The sequence below is a fragment of the Leptidea sinapis genome, chromosome 7, assembly GCF_905404315.1.
Source record: "Leptidea sinapis chromosome 7, ilLepSina1.1, whole genome shotgun sequence".
NCBI lineage: Eukaryota > Metazoa > Arthropoda > Insecta > Lepidoptera > Pieridae > Leptidea > Leptidea sinapis.
Window position 1 is genome coordinate 1070636 of NC_066271.1, and position 17950 is coordinate 1088585.

The window sequence follows — 17950 nt, forward strand, 5'->3', positions numbered from 1 at the left end:
CGTGCACGACGCGGAATGGACTGTCTGTGGTCTTCTCGCACACTTTCTAAGACGGCAACAATATTCTCCAACGATCGTGCATTCCTGTGGCGTACAGGTTCTGTTTCGTCGATCACCGATCCGGTTGTTTTAATTTTCTTCATTAAACGCCATAAATTTCACGCAATGCATGGAAAATTAGGCGAACAGAGTACTGATTTTGATAATATATTTAAACAATTTCTACGCGTTGTTTAAGCGTGTAGCTGTAAGTTCCACGGTGAAATGTCACGACTAATTATGTGTTCGTGCCAAATTTGACAGCTAGCACTTTAACAAGATGGTCGCTATGCGCTGTCAAAGTTTACTCGTCCCTATTGAAAAGCTCATTATAAAGTAGGCTTATCATTTATATTGTCTTGAAACAAAATGAACTTTATAGAACTTTAACTTCAATATAAGATTTATCAAAACCCGTTGGTAAGGTTGTAATACCTATAGATCGTGGCTGTTGTAAATCGTTTCTCTAAATTAAAATAAATATAACACGATCTTCCATCACTACGGAATGTTTATTTTAGGTATTCCGATTGCTCTTCGATCGCACTCGGAAAGATAAATGGATTCTGCGGGCCAAAAAGAGTGTAACGATGGCATTTAGAGATTTATTATCTCTGCGCCAGCCATAGATATGAATTTCTAAAAGCTTTACTGAATTAATTGGCTGGAAACGTCCGACGAAGTCTGATTTAAGCTGTTAGAATATCAAGCTTAGGCTTTGACTTCTAGCTTAGATAATTTATACGTCTACATAGATACAAACAGCGATGAACTGTTAGCCTCTATTTTCACCAACACACGCACACTTATACAAAGTGACTGATGTAACGCGAGTGTAAGACGTAGGTGTCTTGCACACTAAAGTATGCAACCTGGCCTGTTGTCATACATTGCCTAACAGCAAGAGGTTCTAGCTAGACGTATAAGTTATCTAAGAAACAGCGGTCCCTCGCTAAACTTCTCATCATCGTTTACGATACGGCAATGTGTCCAATAAATTTTGTACGAATTTAAGCACTTTCATTTTCACAATGATGCAAAGATAACATTTATTCAAAAACTAGCTGATACCCGCGACTTCGTCCGTACCTACACATATGACTGAGCACGTACTGCTTAAAACAAATCATTGTAGTGTTTCATAAAACTTTAATAACTTTTAAACTTTAAAATTTTCTATGAAAATATTTTTTTTTGATAAGAGCCAAGTGTCTTAGGAATAAAACTTAGAGCGCAAAGAAAGAATGCTGGGAAGGTTTATTGCGCCACTTCTTCTCATGACATCAAAAAAATCCTAAAGGAATTTGATACCTTGATGACTTAATTGAAATCTATATGTCCAGTATATTTTCCGATATTCTACATAATAACTCAATCATTTTATGCTTAATTTTATATAACAATTGCTACAATAATTAGAACAATTTAGGTATCAGAAGTCATGATAAAAAATACTTCGTTTAAATAAATCGACTTCAAAAACTAAAAAGTAATAAATCACTTAATAAAGATTTAATTTATTACACATTGAAGTTCAAGATAAAAAAGTGAAATATTAAGTCAATAACGAACATTAATTTAAAACTTTTGACAGGTCGCTATTTAGCTATTTACATTAATAATATCTTTTACCGGCGAAGATTGGACGGTTACGGTTAACAGTTAAAGTTATGACGTCATCTAAATATCATCAAATAGTGCCACACATTTATTGTTTAACCAGTACTTTGACATGTTTGTTATGTTATGTGCTAAAGTTAGTTGATGCAACACAGCCTAATCCTACGAGAAGAAATATGGGTGAACTAAATAAATGGTTTTGATAATAAGTATTAACACCAGCTTATAATACAACCGTATAGGTGAATAGGCGAATACTGTCGATTCACGGGCAATTTAATTTAATAATTCGCAATAACGATCCCGTAGGAGCCGCTAGGGAATGGAACTCATAAATTATACATGAGAATCTCTTGCTACAGTTAAATAAATCTATATTCCACCCAAAGTATTCCTTTAAATCTTTTATATAAATGTTGATTAAATATAAAATCTCGTCATATTTTAGTAGATTTTTTTGTTTTGTTAATTTAATTGAGATAAACAGTCCTTATCTCAATTAAATCATTCAATCATTATATATCGTAACATATCTATATTTATAAAGAAAAAGTAGACGTCATGTTGTCAAGTTTGTAACAAGTAAAAACTTCTTATGCCTACTACTTGGTTAAGTCGAGTTATTAAGTCTTTTATTGGGCGATATGCTTTTCCAACTTGATCCCCGAAATTGTCTAAAACAAATGTGTTACTAAATTCAAAAGAAATATTTAAAAAAATTGTGTGGTAAAGGTTACTTATAACATAAATGATTTTCTTAATACCACACACTGGGAATATAGTGAACGCACTCGGGCTATTTAATCATAAATTTGATTGTAGGATACTACATATTATATTGTAACTAAATTAAGCAAAAAAAACCCTAATTAGGAAAAAAATTGTGGAATTTGTAAGTTAATTATTAGACAGAGATATTATTAGAGCTGTTCGTGTCCCTAGAGTTACCTGATCACAGCCCTAGACGTACCTCCTGGGTGGTGTTAAATGAACAACAATATCAGGCGGCGGTTAACAAACCTGAGCCAGTGACCTGATCAGTCGCCATTGTTGAAGTAAATGACTATCATAAACCGGAACCTTTACAGCAATCATGGCTTAATCATCTGGATCGCGAGGAAGAAAAACCTCTTTAGAATAATTAACCTAATTCTGGGGTGTTGATAGATTTCAGGAGCTAACGTCATCCTCGACAGACCCGGCTAATGTCTCTGTATTGCCTTGTTATATGACAATAAGGGACAAGACGAGCGGGCCGTTCAGCTGATGGTAATTAATACAACCTGTATATTACAATGCAATGCCACTCAGGTTTCTTGAAAAAACGCAAAAATTCTGAGTTCATTTGCCCAGTAATTTTATTAGCTACGCCACCCTTCAGACCGAAACATAATAATGTTTACACATTACTACTTCACGGCAGAAACAGGCGCCCTTAAGGTCAGTACCCATAATCTAGCCTGTGTAAAGGTGCGTCCCACTGGTAGCCTTCTCACAGGAATGGGCATAATCCCGTGAGTGACAATTTAAATCGACCCTTTTCGTGGCAATCAAATGGCAAATTCACAACAAACCCAAACTCTTAATAACTGCAACAATCAACAAGAAATAAGCCGAATGGTTAAAATATAACAAGCCTAAGGAATTTCTTTGAAGGCAGAATAAGATTTTCGTCACTCTCCGCTCTGTCAACTGGCGAAGATAACAGCATATTACCGACGCACGACGAGCAATCAAATTGATTTCGAATTTATTTTGTACGTTTATGCAACGTTTTATACATTCGGTAATGATTCTGTGAATGCCCTGATGTTGTAAGGGGGTATGGGACCCATACCACCAGGCGAACCGTATATATGCTCGTTGGTCGTTGGATATGTTACTTGAGGAACGCCGAGGAAATGAAACCTAGTAAGAAACTTATAATAGACGCTTGAGCAATGCTTCGAATTGCGAAGAGACGTTTGGAATAAAAATGTATATTTATATTATGGTATCCAGGCCTGTGTAATGAAGGCTAAAAGACAACGTTTCAAAACGTCTCCTTACCAAGTAATGTTAAATTTGAGTCTATTCCAGGTCCTTATAAAATAGAGCACAGATAGAAGTATATTTAACGCACATATTATATTACCTTGAAGTATTAACACTGTCTGGGTTGAGTAACATTATATCACCGGCATTTCTCAACGTTAAAAGGGACATTTTCGAGCGGAGGCTGCGTTGACATATTTGAACATCCTCCCCACACCAAGCCCCACACAAAATAGGCTCTAAGTTACAGAAGACGTACGTGTAAATTGATAGGCGTTCTTGTAATTTTTTTGCGTATAATTGTTGTAATGACATTAAAAAATCTCATTTCATAAGAGTGTTGTTTTAGCCTTGCGGAGGATATCGACCTTTTCGTCCGCAGTATTAAAGTTATGAAGATCTTATATTGTTCGTATGTCGCAGTACTACGAGTATTGTTGCCAAGTTGCTGGTTCCACACCAGCACTATGGACTGCATACGAGCAGAATAGAGACTGTTCAAAATAAATTTATCTTCAATATAGGTCAGAGAAGTATGACGACAATTACGAGCCAAGATGCAAAAGGCAACATACTTGAGAAAAAGAATATTACTGCAAAAAAGTGCTTAAGAGTCTACACACCTTCACATACTATTCCACCCTTACCAGTGCATTCAATATCACGGTAAAAAGTCGGAAAATAAGTTACATGCATCGATCGGAGTATAAGTTATATCATTTTTGTAAAAATACATTATAAGCTATCCAGGAATTGTTTTTTATATTAGAAAAGTATGGCCAAAAATTGATTTTAATACTATCTTCTACTAAGTTCATACATTCACTGTAATAATGTATCGATTCTTTTTTAAAACAAAGTCCGACTGTACACCACACCTCATAGTCTGACGTAATATTATATTTTTTCCACTTTATCCAAGCCCTTTTTTATCTTTAAATATATGGATTAAGAATGCATTAAGCAAAACTGGGAAGGTTTGCCTTTATAATTATAGGTGAGATATACTTACGTATAAATTCATATATTATTTCATAAAATAAATCGACAGCTTGAGCGGCAGATTTGTCTTTAAAATATATTTCCCAGTTGGTGTTAAGTATCTCTTCATTAATAATTGAATACTCAGCTTGTTTAAATCAGTATTGTGTTTATGTATTTAAAGGAGTATGTGGTCTATTAGCAAAGGGCAATAGTGCATAGAAACATGGATGATACCATCAGGGGGCATCAAGGCAGTAAATGGAGTAAGGAATACATCTAAAATATGATTTTTATAATTTTCAAAACAATTGTATTATGATAGAATCAAGGTATTCATAAAATAATAAAAATTAAATAGTTAAACAATTACTATTAGTTAAGTATCATATCCATGATACTTGTATAAGCGCAATTGTGCATTCTCATCCGAAATGACTTCATCAGTGGTCACATCCCAAATTACGCGTATTAATGCAAGTCTAAATGTGTATCGATGACCAATTCCTATTTATTTGATCTACTAATATATATACTAAGCATTAAGTAAGCTCATTGTTCTAAAAAGATGTTTTGCTTGCATTCAATGGACAAACCCCACTCAATGAAAAGTTATTTCCAATTCAAGATGCGCTACACGAGACTGGATAAATAAAGTTAACTTATTAGTTAAATATTTCCTCTAGTACCACTTAACTCCGGTGGAAACTCATCCCGAGTGTTATGATAAAATTAATGACCATCCAGCTAAAGGCTATTTAAAATTGAGTACACACTTTTGTTTGCCGTGTAAATTTCATCACGGTATGAGTATCTCTATGAATTTTATGGAACATCGAATGGTGTTTGAAACAGTATTGATACTTGTATATATTTAAGTATCGTTTTAGTGTTCGGCCATGAAACGCCGCAGCTGATACTAACACCGTATCTTTAAGTACCAGTTCAATTAAGTGCCAGGTTTATATGCTTATTGTTTCTCGCTCTGGGGTCGGTCCCTCGTGTGTGAGGATCGCTTATTGTTTAAAACATGTATTATTTATATGAACATATCTATCTGACTAATAATGTGCTAAAATTTTATTTAAAAATACGAAGAAGCCTTCTAAATTCTCTGCGCCCGTTCGTCTCAAGGTCTGACGCATTAATTATCGAATGGCTGGTAGTTTATGGCGTCCAAAAAGTAATTTAAAATAATATTTTGAATTTAAATTCAAAAATTTCTAATTTTATTCTTTGGTATCCCAATTCCTTTTCTTTCAGATCCAGATATTAGCGATGCATTTTCTCCTGGTGACCACCCTAATCCTTTTAAAGTCGGTTACCATCTATTTAATACAATAATGAAAGTATTAATAAAGTGCTGATCACGTTATAATAAATCACTTACTTATGTCTATTTTGAAAACCAAACCAATTAGGGATCTTTAAGGCAATATTAGCGATGCATTTTCGATGATAATATGCGATGTATATTCCCAATTCAAAGGCCAGCGACCTGGTTTTTACTTTCTATTGGTAAAAAAAATATATTGTTCATTTTCGATGTTTTCATCAACAGAATTATATTTACGCAGCATAAACACTATTTATACTTATCTCATCAATTGAGTAATAAGATTGTATCAATGTTCCATCAATTAATGATCTTATTCGTAACACGGAATAACTCATAAAACACAGTCTTCTCTTAGATATAGCGCAATAAAAATCTTTGATTTAACAGAAATACAACCGCAGTATGCAAGTCATTAGTATAGTCGTTTAGTGATTCGCAAGCAAAACATAGATGTTCCAGTGAGATTGAATATTCTTCAGCGTACATTGTGGATACAACATCGGCCCATTGTGTTTCTGTTTGAGATTTCTAATAACACCGATTTCTAGTTGCCTTTATCGCTTGATCTTGCCCCTTTGACATTTATGTCCGTAATAGAATTTCATAGGGCTCTGATACGGAACGCGTAGGTATATAAATCTATTTTATAGTCTTTCTGTATGGCACAAACGAAATTAAAGAACTAAACTGACTTATTAGGTAATTTTTTTATGCAATAGGAACACAAAATAGGATTCACAGAAGCGTTACTGGCATTTTAGAAAGGTGCACACGCTTTAAGTAGTATATCGTATCGTCCTGGAAACACCGCACATCATTCCATATCTTGATTGTACGTGTTTTCAAGTTCCTTGATAACGGCACTGTGGGAGTACAACTCCAGATGGTGGGGATGATATCCTAATTTGTGGCGTGTCTTGCGAAGGTAGAATTCGGCGGCAGAAATCAGGTCAAGCAGCCCTTCGGAACATGCGTGATAAATGCGGTAGAAGACACACAATTAAGCGACATATAGAGATAGACAATAAGCCAACGGATGTAGCCGTTAACAGAATACTGCACCCCGATAATTCGAGCAGCTTTACGATGCACGATTAACCATCATAGCAATACTTTGACCGACAGGTTCTGAACATAACGTCTTTAAGTCACAGGGAGACGAACACAGTGTGTCGTGATCAGGAATTTTTTTATGGAATTGGAGGACAAACGAGCATACGGGTCACCTGGTGTTAAGTGATCACCGCCGCCTACAATCTCTTGCAACACCAAAGGAATCACTGGAGCGTTGCCGGTCATTAAGGGAGGAGAACGCGCTTTTTTTTAAGGTGTATCGTCCCGGAAACACCGCACAAGGAAGCTCATTCCACAGCTTTGTAGTACGTGGAAGAAAGCTCCTTGAAAACCGCACTGTGGAGGACCGCCACACATCTAGATGGTGGGGATGATATCCTAGGCATTTCACGCCATATGATTCAAATGATGCGAACACGACTATAATAACTACGAAATCAATTCGCTTTTTGTATTGAAACATAGACCAAAACGAGTTAATTTCTAGACATATCAGTTTAGTTTATTACTAATAAAAATTTCAAGTGATTTGACAGACGTAGTGATACTCTACACTTATATATTATATTAATTGCTCTGGTAATATACCACCAAATGACAAATATTAAACTCAGAGTGATTATTCTTCCTGACCTTTAAAAATCCGATTTCCTTCCCCCCTTCGTTAGATCCATTTTCCAGATACATAACCAATGATTTTATACGCTCTCTTTACTACATATTTCCCGGAAAATTCGCAAGATGTAAATTATAGCATAATGCAGAAGTATAAGAATTTATTTCGTATATTAGCGCAATAATTTTCACAGCGATAAAACGTATATCTTTTTCCGCACACAGAAAACGGTATTCGGTTTCTCCGGAAAAGCGTCTCGGGCGCGCATCATTAGCGCGATATAAAATATAAATGAGGCTCCAGATTTGTTATTCGACTGCGAAAAATGAAGCACTTTATTCTTAGAAGTAAAGAATATAATATCTATTTAAATTTTTAGAATATTTTTCCAAGCTTTGGTTTATACAGCGTGGAGCTGGTGATAAAAATATACAATTCACATAAATCCTAATAAATCAATTTTCTATAATATTATTTTGGAACATCCTGTAAGTAATCTAGTAGCTGCGCCCTGACGTAGGCACTGACACCAGGAGGTCAACTCGCAAAATCGACAACGATACATTCGGAACGATACGATAATACTCCGAATATATCGCAACTAACCTACTCTAACAAATGTTCGAATTCCTTATCGTTTATCGTTACCATAGACTAATATTTTGATTTTTTTACGATGTTAGTGTGAATGAAATATGTTCAAACCTAAACATTATCTGTGCTATGTCGCTGTTACGTGTCAAAAGTCAAAACATGGTTTAGGCGCTAAGGACCATGCCAGACTCTGCACCACCAATTTGGTATTATTTACACATAATGTAAATGTTAAAAAAATATGTAACGAATATAATATGTCCATTTAAAATTGAATAAATAATACAAAACTTGAGGATAATAAAATGTAAAAAGAAGTAACTCAACCCTTCTCGTCGACTTCCTAATTCTCAAGCGGCAATTTGCATTATTTCTACGCATAAACGATCAACAAAATAACTTAGTAGTAAAAAATTCTGTTGAATAGTAAATCACATATAATTATTTCAATAATATTTATTAAGTATGTACATTGTATGGCAAATATATCTATAAAACTTGAAACGATAATAGCATCGACAGCCTAGGTGTCGTTGAGATTATCGTAAAAGTGACGTTTGATTATTTGTTAAATTCGAATATTCGTCTCTGACATTTTCAACTTAGAGTAGGGTTAGGACCGATAATATCGAATAATGTTTCGTTCGTTCAATCATCGTTTCGACATTGATTACGATGTAACAAAGAGTAGGATTCGATACGACTAATTATCTACATCGAATCTCCGATTTATCGAATATCGATTTTAGAAGTGGGCCCCCTGCTTGTCCCATGCCGCGCTCTAGCCGTTCAGAACTTGTATCTGAGTAGTAACCACGTAAAGGTTTAATTTTTTTTCCAAAAATATCATTTGTTTGATTGAAAATTATAAAAATTTCAATTATTGTCTAAATTTTTTGATTTATTTTTTTATATTTACGGTTAAGTAGTTCTACCGGTGTGTTCATTTAATGTTGCCATTGATGCGTCACTCTGTATATATGTGTGTTACCTGCGGCAACCCGCGGCTTTGTTTGCGTAGATTTGGTTTCCGTTGCAATCTGTCCATTCAATTTTAAATTGGAAACTTATTTTGATTTACCTACGTGAATTATGTACTTTTCTTGGTTGTATGATAACGATAAATAATTTCTACCTATATACAGTCATGTCGTCATTTTCGTCTCCACCACTAAAAATGTGTATGTAATCTTTGAAATAAACGAAATTTATTATAAAATTTATATGTGCGATCTTATTAGTTTCAGCGCCATGTTATTAGCCAGAGAGGGCGCATGATATTCACTGCTCTAAGGTCAGGCAATGATCTCAATATATCACTATTGCTATTTTTTTAAATTTCCTTCATTTCCGGTGTTAACCCGCTTAGAACCCGCACCTCTAGATTTGCCTTTGCATTTGTTTGTTTACTCCTGGATTATCCATTATATTCGTATTTTTTTTATGAAAATAAGGGACGAGACGAGCAGGACGTTCAGATGATGGTAATTGATACGCCCTGCCCATAAAAATGCAGTGCCGCTCGGGATTTTCGAAAAACCCCAAAAATTTTGAGCGACACTACAACTGCGCTCGTCACGTTGAGACGTTTTTTAGTCTCAGACGATGTTTAGTCTCATTTGCCCAGTAATTTTACACATTACTGCTTCACGGCAGAAATAGGCGCCGTTGTGGTACCCATAATCTAGCCGGCATCCTGTGCAAGGGAGCCTGCCACTGGTAAATGTATATTATCGTATTGGTTATCACAACGTATCGAAAACAATCGTTAATGACTATTTTAGATTTATATAAGATCTGCTTTCCTTATCTCAGGGAGGTTTCCTATATGAAAGCGTTGATCCTTAGGGAACAATAGGTTATAGCGCCGATGGGTTAACCCCTTTGGTGCAAAACCACTTTAGACGCACTACACTACAGAGATGTATTTCAAGAGAGAAGTATGTATTGTTACTCTAATATAAAATAAAACGCGAATGCAATATTTTATCTAACAATTCATTAGAATATATTTAAGATTTTGTATTGATTTAGTGATCTCAAAAATATTAGCGCAACTTATAATCGCACGACATTTTGCAATAATTCATCCGCAAATATGGCTGAATTATTTTTGTTGATTCACAAAATCAAACGGTTCTAATAAGAAGCAGTTAAGGCGTATTTGTAGGTAAGAATTAATTTGAAAAATATTAAAATTTATCGGTAATCATTCTGGCATCAGGATTTTTAAGGCAAAACAAAAATACAATTTCGTTACACATAGATGAGCGCGCGGCGCTGAGCAATTATAGAGTTCAAATATTTGGTGAATTTTGTTTTTTTTTGTGTGTTTAACTTGTGTTGATTTTCAAATAATGTAAGTTTCTAAATCAAGTTTGATATACATCATCTAGTATGCAGCTAGCTTGCCATATTAAAATAGAGTAACATTCAGAGATATTTATGACCAGGAAAAAGTACTGTAAATTTAAAAATCCTGCTTTATTGTAGTATTTTACATATTATGGAGTTTAAAATGGAATTACATTTTTATTTGAAGTCTTAAGAAATATAACAATTTTCGCTTAATGTCCTATACAAGTTCTCTAATCCACAAGTAAAAAGTGTAGGCTAAGAATATAATAATGAGTTAGTTCCCCTAGTTTAGTTAAAGTTTGTTGGCATATCGCGTGAACTACACGGATCAATGAATACTTCCATGTAGAGGTACCTTGCCAGGTTCTCGACACGCACTTGCACCCTCGCAAGCGTGTATGGAAATAGTAATAATATTGAAGAAAGCGAAACAGGTAATAATAAAATTCTTCGGTCTGTCTCCCTGATACATGAAAAACTTTTACGATATTATATTATAGAGTGAAAGATAAGTGTTTATTTGTAAAGTAATAAAGGTTTATTGTTTGGACCAGTTTTTGTACACTTGAGTTATTCTACTGAAATGTCATTTGACTCATTAAGATATATTGATTTTGCGATCAATATCTATAAGTTTTTTCACTCAAACCTTTGCAAATAAATAATCCAAAGTGATGTTTTTATTTTGGAATAGACAGTTTTTTATTATTTCGAAACGGTATATTAAATTGAGTACACAACAACTTTTGAATAAAGTAAACATAAAATACAGTGTACCTGCCTAGATTCACACTAACTTTTTATTATGCAGAAGAAATGTATGCGATGCAAATATTACAAAGAGTTAGCTGCAAACCTCACTTTCAAAACGATACTATCCTAAATATTACAGTGTTTATATATTATACTCGAAATATGTTATTTTGTAAGAAAATACCCAAAGTTTTACAATAAAATCATAGACTCGCACCGGGACAAAATACCTCGCTATAAAAATAATCATTTGTTAACTAAATCTAATTTAACATTACACAGTTCCGTTCCATGTCTAATGTCATTAAAATGTATAACAAGTTAGCAGAACACTTAGAAGCCGAAACAAATATTTAAAAAATCATTAGTTCTTTGAAAAAAGGTTCTTATCTATCAATGAATACTTAGAGGAAAAAAATGTTTGAATGACGGCTTCTCTGATGTTCATTGCTATTCCTTAGGAGGTGCATGTGATAATTTAGTACTTTAATTATTTGTTTGGTAAATAAATAGGAGCAGAAATCTCTAATAACTACAAAAATCTGAAATAGTTTTGAAACGAAACAGGAAGAACATATATACATTATTATTTAATAAATAAATATTACTAATGTATAATATTATGAAAATTTATTGATACACATCAACTAGTATTATTGACTAACTGGAATATTATTTAAGTAAGTAAGTAAGTATATCTTTATTTGGAACAAATACTGCAAATACAGGTTAACATTAACAAAACATAATAACAAATAACAACAATAATTTAACAGCAATAATATATAGAATTGGATAAACAAACCAACAATACAATTCTATTAAATAGAATTCATGACATTAAAGAAAAAAATGCATAATATTACCATTTAGATTGTTTCAAACGCACATTGTAATAACAATAACAGTTTAACTTAATTAAACAGCTAACAATTACAATTACATTCACAATTTTACCAGTAATAATTACGTAAAGTCAGTACATGCAAGTTTTACTTCAATTAACAACTAAATATAAATCTTTTATGTGTCGCAAAGTGAAATGTTTAAAAAACGTAGGTACTAAGTCGACTTAAGCGAGTAGTAGGCATAAGATGTTTGTTTATTCATCGTGCGAACATTATGATTGGTTTAAAAATAGATAGAGATTTGGACTATTTGGTATCTAAAGGGAGAAAATTCCAGAGCAGTATAGCGTCCTCACTAACATCGAGGCCTCTGCCATCCGGGTCAGTATGGCGAATCACCAGCCGATCACTGTTATTTCAGCTTATCTTCCGCCCAACAAAAAAGTATTATACACAGATATAGAAGCATTACTCGGCCACGGGGCTGCAGTCATAGTGGGTGGCGATCTTAACGCCAAACACTCCAGCTGGAACAGTAGAGCCACAAATAGAAACGGAATCTTATTAGATTCGCTGACAGACACGCTGAACTTTTCAGTAATAGCACCCGACGAACCAACACATTATCCGGATAACGTCGCGCACCGACCCGACATACTAGACGTTGCGTTACTTAAGAACGTAACGCTCAATGTAAATTCAATCGAGGTTTTTCACGAATTAGATTCAGACCACCGGCCCGTCGTCCTAAATCTAGGCCCACCGGTTAACTTTCAACCACCGACGAAAACAGTGATCGACTGGCAACGGCTGGAAAAGGATCTCGAGTCTATCAAGTCCGACGACCTTGACCTTATACCGGACGTCATCGACTCGGTCGACACGGCTCACAGTGCTATCTCTCATGTGACGTCACATATACAGAATAGGATCAAGGCCTGCTCCAGGCAGGTTCCGAGGATGCAACCGCATCGCCTAAACCTGCCTCCAGAGGTCAGGAACTTACTCTCACAGAAGCACAGATCCACTAGACATTACGACAGGTATCCGTCGGTCGAGAATAGGCGCCACCTCCGCTACCTACAGCGGGGTGGTACGGGAACGTATCGCGGAACTCCGCGGCGAACGTTGGGACCGCTTGCTCGGCAACCTTAAGCCATCACATGTGGCTTTCTGGAAGCTGCCTCGCGCGTTCAAACAGGAGCCGCCCACTGTCATGCCTCCTTTGGACAGACCGGGACTGCAGCCGGCGCTCGATGACGATGAGAAGGCTGAATGCCTCGCCGATAGTCTCGAGAGTCAGTGCTCTCCAAATGCAGCAGCCGACCCGACACACGTTGACGAAGTTGATCGTGAAGTTGAACGTCGCTCCGCTCTGAGCCCTTCAGGTGATGTAATAAAACCCACCTCTTACAGAGGTGAAGCTAATCATTAAGGAGCTTCACTCCAAGAAGGCCCCGGGGCCTGACACTATAAACAATAGGGTTCTTAAAATCCTACCCTCGACTCTTATTACTTTATTGGTTACCATTTTTAATATTCTATTGTCTAATAGCGCGTTCCCCGAACAATGGAAGGATTCCATTGTTATCGGTATCCCAAAACCCAATAAACCTAAAGCTAATCCGTGTAGCTATAGGCCTATTAGCTTAATTAACTCGATCGGGAAACTTTATGAAAGATTAATTCTCGCGCGTCTTAATCATTACATCGCGGAGCTCAACCTGATACCCGACATACAGTTCGGATTCAGAACCGCTCATTCGTGTCCCCAGCAGGCTCACCGACTCACCGAGTACATTCTCGTACGGCGTCAACTTTACGCTACCACGGCAGCCGTGTTATTCGATGTCGCGAAGGCATTCGACAAGGTATGGCACAACGGCTTAGTATTCAAGCTGTATCAACTGGGAGTGCCAGACAGGCTCGTGCGCATCATAGGAGCCTACCTTACTGATCGCTCCTTCCGATATCGAGTAGAGGGCACCCTATCCTCACCCAGACCCATCAGGTCTGGCGTGCCACAGGGTTCAGTCCTCTCTCCCACTCTTTTCTCGCTCTTCACGAGCGACATTCCCAAGTTTCCGAGTGTCCAGCTCGCTCAGTACGCTGACGATACGGCACTCTACTTTGGCTCCGCTCTATTGAACCGCTCAACCTTGAGCAGGAACATTAAAGTACTTCAAGCCGCCGTCGATGAACTAGGCAACTGGTCCTACTTCGCTGTGAAAGCCAGGGCTGCTAACAGCACAGAGGAGGTTTTAGTCGGTATGGGGTGTCCGCTTACGCGGACACTCGAGTCCGACATATTACGCCCCGTTTCGGGGCGTAAATACGTAATCGTATTTACTCCTCTCAAAAAAAAAAAAAAAAGCAGTATAGCAGTAACGGTAAATGATTAATTAGCATAATAGGAATAGGAGTGTGTTGGCATTTACGGTCATACATTATTTTGAGAATGGAGAGAGTGAAAGAAGAAGAAAAGAGAAGTAAGGCAAAGGCAAAGGCATTTATTTTCTCAAAATTGATTCCTTTAGAATTCTTTTTGATGTAATTTCTAATAACTACTAGATACTACTACCGCTTCGGAAACAAATGGCGCTCTGGGAGAGAAGAAGCGGCGCAAGAAACTCTCCCAGCATTCTTTTTTTTTGCGCTCTTTTCAATAAAAATATACAATATTGTACAGTCATTTCTATCGCTATAAAGAAATCATAATCTAGTCCTAGGCTGTCCGATCATTTCAGCAGTGGAGTAATAGGATTTACGACAGAGCCATTTTTTTTATAAAACATTTAAATTTATTTATAGATAATGCCTGAACAGTGGCCGGGACTTTATTATAGAAGTGTATACATTTACCCTTAAAGCTATTATGTATCTTGTGAAGCCTACTAGAATTAGTTACAAGCAATCCCTTATTTCTAGTGTTATAATAATGAAAATCACTATTAAGAGCAAAAAGGTGACGATTTTTGTGAACGTATATAAAATTTTCATAAATGTACTGACAATGAACAGTAATAATATTTATTTCTTTAAATTTTTCTTTGAGAGACTGTCTATAACCAAGCTGATATATAGCACGAATAAGTAAAGTAAAAAGAATGCCTCAGTTCTGAGAAGAACGGGCGCAACAAACTCAGCGGGCTTATTTTTTTAAAGTAATACTGTACAACTAAACTTATAATTTAACAGCCTGAGGGCGGTCGCTACATTCCCAATTTGTGGTATCAATAAGAAAGTCATTTATTTTATAGTTACCCTTACCACACAAAGTTTTTTAACAATTTCGTACCTAATACATTTGTTTTCACTATTTCCTGGGTTCTTCTTGTAAAAGTATATACCTACGTCGCCCCACAAAAAACTTTCTAACTTGACTTAGCTGAATAGTAGGCATTATAAGTTAATGTCTGTTCTTGGTGTTAACATTTAAAAACACATTAAATTTTGTTTCCAGAAACGGAAGTTTTGTGTTAGGTTCTATGAGTATGAGGCTATGTTATGAGTTGTTACTGCAATAGTGATTCGAACCAGCGTTTTTAATGTAAGGGATGCAGAATTTCTACGTTTCGCCTTCAGTTCGTTAGCCAGGAAAGGCGCCATAAAGAAGTAAAATCCAAAAATCCTCTAGACAATACAAAACGATGTATTGTGAGAAATTATTAAGAGCCACCAATACATTCTCACGTTACAGTAATTCAATTACTTTGTTTTATTTTTCATTATTAATTTCTAACATGTTTTCCCATAAACATGACGATGCCATACAATACGTTGAGATAAGGTCAAATGTCAAACTTTCCATAGCATCAAATTGTATGAAGCTTTCATAATGGTTATATTACAGGTTCTGAGCATAGATTTACAATAAAGTAGCGTATATACAAACATGCGAGAGTTATGAGTAAAAATACAGCTACAATTTATTAAACATTTAAAACTTATTGATTTTTTACTTGCTAGCGGACCCGGAAAATGTTGTTTTGGGATATAAATATTTTTTAATGTACGGCCGTTTTTTCTTCGACATACTTTTAAATCCGACTACCACGAAGAAGTCTTCATTTTTAGCCTTAACATTTTTAATATAGCCTATGACACTCACATAAAATGTGGCTTTGTATTGGTAACAGAATTCAGGTTCAGTAGATCCAGAGATGTTCCTCTAGAAAATTCTTATAATGATGATAGAAAGTATTTTATTATTTTTCGTCAATATTTCAATTTTTTTATATTATTCTGCTATTCGGGACAGTAATAAATCCAACAAATTAAAAATCAATTAAAATCCGTCCATAAGTTTTCCAGTAATCACTTATAATTCGAACAACTATATTACAATTTATGTAAATTGAAATGAGGTATTTTTTATGATAATCTCACTAAAAGGTATAATAACGCTATAGTAATAAGTATGATACACTTTTCTATATACTATATTAAACGATTTATTTCAGTCAGATTAAACATGCAAATTTTGCGATTTAAAATTGAAAATTAAAAAAACTTGGCATGAAGTTGAGAATAACCCATGAATATGCAAAATGTTTATAAATAGACATTTTGCGTATGGTTTATTTATACCAAGTTTATTTGTAAAGCCGCTAGAGTTTACGCCTATTTGATTTACGATTCTTTGAACTTCAAGTCTTCAATTCATTATTGCGAACTTTTTCTAGTGTAGTACGATATAAATCCGACACTAAATCACAAGAGACCAGCTGATATCACGATCGATCACAATGATTGACGAGTCGGCTTAGTTTCACGCGGTCTGCCAGATGTGTGCGAATATCGGAGCTCTAAACGACGCAATAATCCCAACCTTACCATTTACTTCTCCTTGGAGGAGACCGAAAAAGTTAAAACTATTCTGGTAAAGACTTAATAAAGGGATGTTCATATATGTGCTATATGAAATATAATGAACATAAAAACATAAATAAACATTTATCTATTTGTGTTTAGTACGGTCGTACCATTGTGGCAGTAAAGTCTTCGAATGGCGACCACGTACCGGAAGATGCAGTGTTGGTAGGCCCCCCCACAAGACGTACCGATGCTCTGGTCAAGAACGCCAGAATATTTTTGATGAGAGCAGGACAGATCGTCGTGGAGATCTTTGGGGGAGGCCTTTGTCCAGCAGTGGACGTCTTCTCGGTTGATATGATGATGATGGTCGTACATACATAAACTTACAATATGCTGTGCGGTTTTCAAGGAACGTTCTTCCACGTACTACCAAGCTGTGGAATAAACCTTGTGCGGTGTTTCCGAGATGATACGACATGGGTATGTACAGGTACATTTGAAATAGGCCGCTCCTGAACGATCCTGTGATTCCTCTGGTAGGTATTGCAAGAGAATGAAAAAAAAAAAATCAAATTCAAATTCAAAATTTCTATATTTGGTATTAAATTGTAACAAAATTACTTAAATCTACTTATTAAAGCAATTTACAATTAAGCCTTATATATGTAGGTATCAGAAAACTTAGTTCTACAACCCTATCTACGTATTGAGGGATAAAACTTTATTATGCTTAAAAAACTAATACATGAGGTTTGTGGGGGGGGGGGAATCCAGGAAACTGGGAAAACCTGGCTATTTGCTATTCTTGCAAGAGAATGTGGGCGGTGGTGATCACTTTACACCAAGTACGCTCGTTTGTGTTCCTCTTCCATAAAA

At 35.6% G+C, this 17950-nt stretch overlaps 1 protein-coding gene across 3 annotated transcripts in view; it reads right to left on the minus strand.

Annotated features, from left to right (window-relative positions):
- LOC126965510 (uncharacterized) overlaps positions 1–17950 on the minus strand; it is a 154111-nt gene that overhangs the window by 45197 nt on the left and 90964 nt on the right. The window lies entirely within an intron of this gene.